The 6,409-nt window shown below is 40.3% G+C and overlaps 1 protein-coding gene across 2 annotated transcripts in view; it reads right to left on the minus strand.

The window, feature by feature from the left end:
* The window catches only part of ctnnb1 (catenin (cadherin-associated protein), beta 1), a 37,662-nt gene extending 37,292 nt beyond the window's left edge, over positions 1 to 370 (minus strand). For both annotated transcript variants that reach the window (XM_043719562.1, XM_043719561.1), the window contains exon 1: positions 279 to 370. The gene's annotated coding sequence lies outside the window, so the exon portion shown is untranslated. The remainder of the gene's footprint in view (positions 1 to 278) is intronic.
* Between the last annotated feature and the right edge of the window lie 6,039 nt (positions 371 to 6,409).

A 6,409-nucleotide genomic window follows, 5' to 3' on the forward strand; every position in this document is an offset into this window, starting at 1 on the left:
CACACCCACCCACCCCGACAGCAACCTCCCCCGCCCCCCCCACCCCCAGTGAGGGATGGGCCGGAGGAGACCGGGCTCTCCCTCACCCACCGACGCTGAAGGACGGGCACCTCCAAAGTGGGGAAACCAGCAGCCAGCCCGGCTCCCACAGTGATCCTGAGGGCGGAGGCGAACTCTTGACTACTTTTACGTATTTTAAAATAGCCTTTTCTCTCAACACCCTCCACCACTCCGAGAGGCTCTGACAGCGGCTCTTTCCCCTTCTCATACTCACTCACTTTCTCTTACTCACTCCTGCTCCGTCTCCCGTTCTCCAACCGCCGCCGCCGCCAGCGACTCCGACCAAAATGGCGACCGGCAGCAATGCCTCCTTATAAAGAGGCAGCGACACGGCGAGTGCCCCTCCGCCTGCGGAACGTAGTGCGTAACTTTCCAACCCACACCTGGCAGAAGGAAGAAGGAAATGGGGGTGTTCGGAACATAACTAACGACAAATTAACCTTTCTTCAGACTTTATCATGCACAGACCATGCATAAACCTCTTTAAAAATCATTATTTTATAGCACAGTCTCGAGTTGGGTTATGTTGATCTGTTTCTTGTTCGCTGATAGATTCTATTTTCCCCAATCCACACCCCTACCTCTTTTCTACTGCCCCTTTGCCCAGGCCCGGAGTCTGCGGAGGGATACTGTCTAGGCACTGTGGCCACAACACCTTGTGGTCAGGGAGCGCTAGAATCACACAGGCTGCAAGTAGCAGCTCAGCGGAACAAGTTTGCAACTGAAGCTCGTGTGAGACTATAAACCATATGCATAACATCCTTTCATTTATTTGGACTTCGTTCGCGAATTTCACATAAGTTTCTGCACTGAAAAAATAAATTGCAAAAATTGTTTTCTCTTGCAACCCCTCCCCTTTCCCAACAAACTTGCATTCTTTGCAATTAAGTTTTAAACTTTCGAAACACTCAACTTCAAAGACTTTGCAAACACAAAAGACGATGCATGAGGATAAAATGAAACCCGCACCATTTTTTTTCGGGGAGGAGAGTGAACTTGACAGTTTCGTGGTTGTTAAATGTATAAGTTCTGCCTTTCAAAAAGCAATGAACTCACCCAGAAGTCACTTCAATTGACGGAAGTAGAGATGTACAAAGTTCGCTGCTGGGCATCCCACACAAAGGAAAAATGCGGCAGCATTAGAGGAAAAAGAGTTCCAGTGTGCAAAAATACTTAGTTTACAGCCTGGTTGGATTCCGGGAAGCAAAACTGATTTTAAAAAAAGACTAGAACAATGTGATCTTTTATTTACAAAATTAAATTTCTACTACCCTGAACTTTCCACATGAAACTTCTTGGCTCAACCTAACGAAAACAAAGCTAAAGCAATTCTGACCTCTTGCTTTTGGTACTGCAGCATTTATTCGTAAACGTTAAAGTTACCACACAATCCATGAAATGGGAGCCCATATGTTGTATTTAAACTCTGATTTGTAATCGCTTTGGCGAAGATGGCATCCTGCGCATTATTAGCGAAAAATGTGACATATAATATGTAATTATATTTTTACGTTCAGAAGGAGAGGCTTTTACGCTCAAGACATCAAAAATTTCACAGCCAATGAATACTTTTGAAATAAATTCCGTTGTGGAAGAGTCACAGCCAATTTGTACACAGGAAGCTTCTCCAAACAAAATTTTATTTATTTAAATTCACAAACTATTTTGGAAATGCAGTTAAGATGTATTAATTCAGTGAAAGAAAAAAGGGCTGAGTTAAAGTAATGGTCAAAGTATTAAGAAGTTAATTTTAAGAGTTTAAAAACAAATTAAGCAAACTTTTGAACATGGATAAAAACAAAATTCCTATTTCTGATGAAGGGCTTTTGCCCGAAACGTCGAATTTCCTGCTTCTCGGATGCTGCCTGACCTGCTGTGCTTTTCCAGCACCACACTAATCGAAACTTTTGAACATATACCGGTTGCTGAAGAAAAATAAGTCCACATGGCTGTCAATCAATAAAGCAGTCAAAATTGTGTCATGATTGTGTTGTATGTACTATGGTGATCCTACAAAGCGATATGGATAGGTTAAGTGAGTCGGCAAAGAACTGGCATAGAGTAATAATGTGGGAAAATAGGAAATTACCCATTTTGGCAGAAAGAGCAAAATAAAAGCAAATTATCTAACTGGTGAGAGGCTGCAGAGCACTGAGATGCAGAGAGTGGTGCCTTGTGCATGAATCACAGAGGGTTAGTGCACAGGTACAGCAAGTGATCAGGAAAGCAAATAGAATGGTATGTTTCATTGCAAGGGAAGTTTAATGCAAGATGAGGGAGGTTATGCTTCAATTACAGAGGACTTAAGTGAGATTGCATCTGGATTATGGTATACAGTACTGGTCAGCACTTATAGGCGGATGTTAATGCATTGAAAGCTATTCAGAGAATGTTTTCGAGACTAATACCTGGATTGAGCAGATAGCCTTAGGAGGAAATGCTAGGCTGGTATCCTCAAGATTTTAAAAGAGTCAGAGGGACTTCACTGAACTACATGAAATCCTGTTGAGTGGATTTGAGCAGGTGGATGTCTTGTGAATCTCTTGTGAGAGAATCTAGAATGAGGAGATATAGTTTAAAAATAAGGGGTCACCCATTTAAATCAGAAATGTGGAAAAGAATTCTCCCAGAGAGATATGAGTCTTTAGAATTTCCATCCTCAAAAGACAGAGGATGCAGAATGTTTATATATTTTTAAAGCAGAGGTAGATAGATTCTTGAATACTAGGAGGATCAAAAATTATCAGGTGGATATGTCGGAATATAGAGTTGAGCTTAAAATCAGATCAGCCATGATCTTATTGAATAGGGTAGCAAGCTCAAAGGGCCACCCGCCCTACTCTTCTTCCTCGTTCGTTTGTTCATATTCCTACACCCCAAGGAGAGCAACAGCTCATGAAGGCAACACACTAACACCTTTTTCATGACAACTAGGAATGTGGCCATATGCTGACCTAACCAAAGGCTCCCCCATGAGTTGTTGAACAAATTTCAAAAAATGGCTGACCAATATTAAAATGTATTCTCAGCTTTTTTTTACATATCAAATTTAACTGTATACTTTGATAATTAATCATTCCCTAGGTAACTACAGAATCATCTAACAGTCTCCCATCACATTTGAGTGTCATTGTGCAGCAACTGACTGAATGGTCAGCTGCAGTTTATGTTGCAGTAATTCAACTTAGACATGACTTTATGGGAGTGACCACCTGATCCTGTGCCCCCCACAACATCTTGAACTTGAAGAGCATATGGGACAAAGACAGAGGTAGTAACAATAAATATCTGAGGCATGACACCAATCAAACACAGCTCGCCAGTGGGATGATGTGGAGGTGCCGGTGTTGGACTGGGATGGACCAAGGTAGAAATCACACGACATCAGGTTATAGTCCAACAGGTCTATATGAAAGCACAAGCTTTTGGAGTGCTGTTCCTTCATCAGTGGGAGTGTATGGGATTGCGATACAAAGTCTGATAAGGATGACATTCTGGAATCCTGTGGCACATGTCTTATTATTGTATCCTTGTTTTTATGACCCCTTTCCCCTTTATCTGCCCCATGTTCTTTCACACCTATCTTTGCATGTTCTCAATATCTGTTTGCTGGCTGTTTCCAATACCACCTTCTTTCCAGGCATTAGAATGTGGTTGATACCTGCACAATATAACTAGCTCTCTGGTACTTCATTTCAGATGGAATTACTTTGATCTATGTGATACTGCTGAAAATGTGTTGCTGGAGAAGCGCAGCAGGTCAGGCAGCATCCAGGGAACAGGAGAATCGACGTTTGCCCAATGGAAGCATTATTAAGGCCTGCAACTCCACACAAGTAATATTCAAGGCAGGGTGCTTCTGTCAACTAGTATTTGATATTTTCTACACATAAACATGAATTTAATTCTTTTGATTGCAGCCTGCTCACTGGATATTATGTGTTAGTGTCTTATGGTACAGATTTCATTGGTGTCCTGGCCTCTTGAGAATTTCAAATTTAAATGATTCACCCATGGGTAGCTGTGCCTTCAACTACAAAGATCTGGAATTCCTTCCTAAAACCTTTATCTCTCTTCCTCTTTTTCTCTTCTTCAAGATGCTCCTCAAAATCCTACTTCTTTGACAATCTTTTTGTCATCTTGCCTAAGCCTGCAATCAAATGAGCCGTGATCTTATTGAATGGTGGTATAGGTTCAATCCGCTGAATTGCATACTCCCACTCCTATTTCTTATTTTCTTGGGATTTGCGTGACTTGCTGTTAAATCTTATTCCTGTATTGCTCCTGTAAAATATGTTAAGGCGTTCCACTGCTTGAGAGGTGTTTTATAAATATATAATGGGGGAGGGAATTAATCCAGACACCCAGGCAACGTTTTGGGATCTGCATTCAAATTCCTTCATGCCAGATGGAATCCAGAGTCTAATGATGAGCAAGAAGCCATTGTCAATTGTTGGAAAAACCCATCTGGTTCACTAATGTCCTTTAGAGAAGGAAACTGTCATCCTTACCTAGTATTCCCTACATGTGGTTGACTTTTAGGGATGGGTAATAAATGCTAGTTTAGCCAGAAACATCCACACCCCTCAAATGAATTTTTTGATTCTTGGATTTGAGCAGTATAAGAACTTATGATCAGAAATAAACGGAGCTAGACATGCCACACAATTGGTCGTAATGGTCATTGGAAAGACTTCATGAAGAAACTGTGCAATGGTAGTCAAAGTGCAAACCCCAGACTTCTCACAGTCTAACACACACTGCAACATGAAAAGGTAGGAATGGATGAAAGAAGGAATCATTAATCACTTGATATTGTACCAATGATTATTCCTGTTAGACTATTGATAGTTATCATCAACTAGGAGAAAGTGAGGACTGCAGATGCTGGAGATCAGAGCTGAAAAATGTGTTGCTGGAAAAGCGCAGCAGATCAGGCAGCATCAAAGGAGCAGGAGAATCGACATTTCGGGCATAAGCCCTTCATTCCTGAAGAAGGGTTCATGCCCGAAACATCGATTCTCCTGCTCCTTTGATGCTGCCTGACCTGTTGCGCTTTTCCAATAACACATTTTTCAGCTATTGATAATTATCAAACTGTATGTGTGTGAATGAAACAAGCACAACAAATCAGAGTCAAAATAATTTCATAATAAGTAAGAATTCTGGAACTAAAGCTGTGAATTGATAGTGATTTTTGTGCCAAGATACTCCCACATTATTATGAGGGAGTTGCATCAACAATGAAATAAACTGACAATTCTAAAATTATAATTACAAGCATTCTGTTTTCTGACAGTGGGGTCGTCTGACTCAGAGTAACATAGCTTACCAGGAAATAGAATTATCGATTCATTAGGAATTTCAACAGTTTGTGTCCTGACCAGGCTTAATTTCAAATATAAACTAATGGAAATACATATGTATACAATGCCCTTATATAGAATTTTCATTCATAGAATGTGTAAGTTCCCTCAAAATTTATCAATGTTCAAAGTTACATGATGGCATTTTAGAGCTTTGTAAGCAATTTAGGAGGACATTTTGGCCGACACAATGTGTAGTGTGTCCCTGCCTCTGAGCCAGAAGCTCCAGATTTGAGTCTCACGCCAGGATGGGTATGTGAATAGGAAAGGTTTAGAGGGGTATGGGCTAAATTCTGGCAAATGGGACTAAATTAATTTAGGATACCTGGTCAGCATTGATGAGTTGGACCAAAGGGTCTGTTTCCATGCTGCACAACTCTACGATTCTATGATTGTATTTGAGGCCAAGGTAGATGCTATTTATAATGCAGGTACACAGATTGGTCATCAACCTGAAAATTCTTTCAACACACAGCAATGGAAAGCAATGAAAGCGGGAGAGATTCCAAGCCAATAATTTTGTGGAAAGAATGTTGGAGCCTGTACCATCCCAGTCCAGAGCTCTACACTAAAACACACATGTAAAAATGTATGTTGCCACAGCAACATGGACTCCCTGTATGGACAATAGTTCCCAACCACCAAGTCTATGTTACATTCCTTTGTTGTGAAAGCAAACACAAAATTATAATTCATGTAATCATAACCTTTCACTGTAAGAAATTTGCTTATAACTCTTTTTACTAGAGACAAGCTGAATAGTAACATACCCGACTATGCACTACTTCTTTCATGGCTCCCAAGGGAAGGTTTTATTTTATATTCAGATATTGTATCATTCAATCAAATTTATTACCCTGTGTACTAATTATTTTAGGTGAAATGGCTTGTATTGGAATTTCTGACCTACAATTTCCCAAAATTTTGAAATATTGAATTTTGATTATTACTAAACTGATAATTTCTGTTCAAGTATAGTGAAT

Source organism: Chiloscyllium plagiosum, chromosome 29, assembly GCF_004010195.1.
Source record: "Chiloscyllium plagiosum isolate BGI_BamShark_2017 chromosome 29, ASM401019v2, whole genome shotgun sequence".
Lineage (NCBI taxonomy): Eukaryota > Metazoa > Chordata > Chondrichthyes > Orectolobiformes > Hemiscylliidae > Chiloscyllium > Chiloscyllium plagiosum.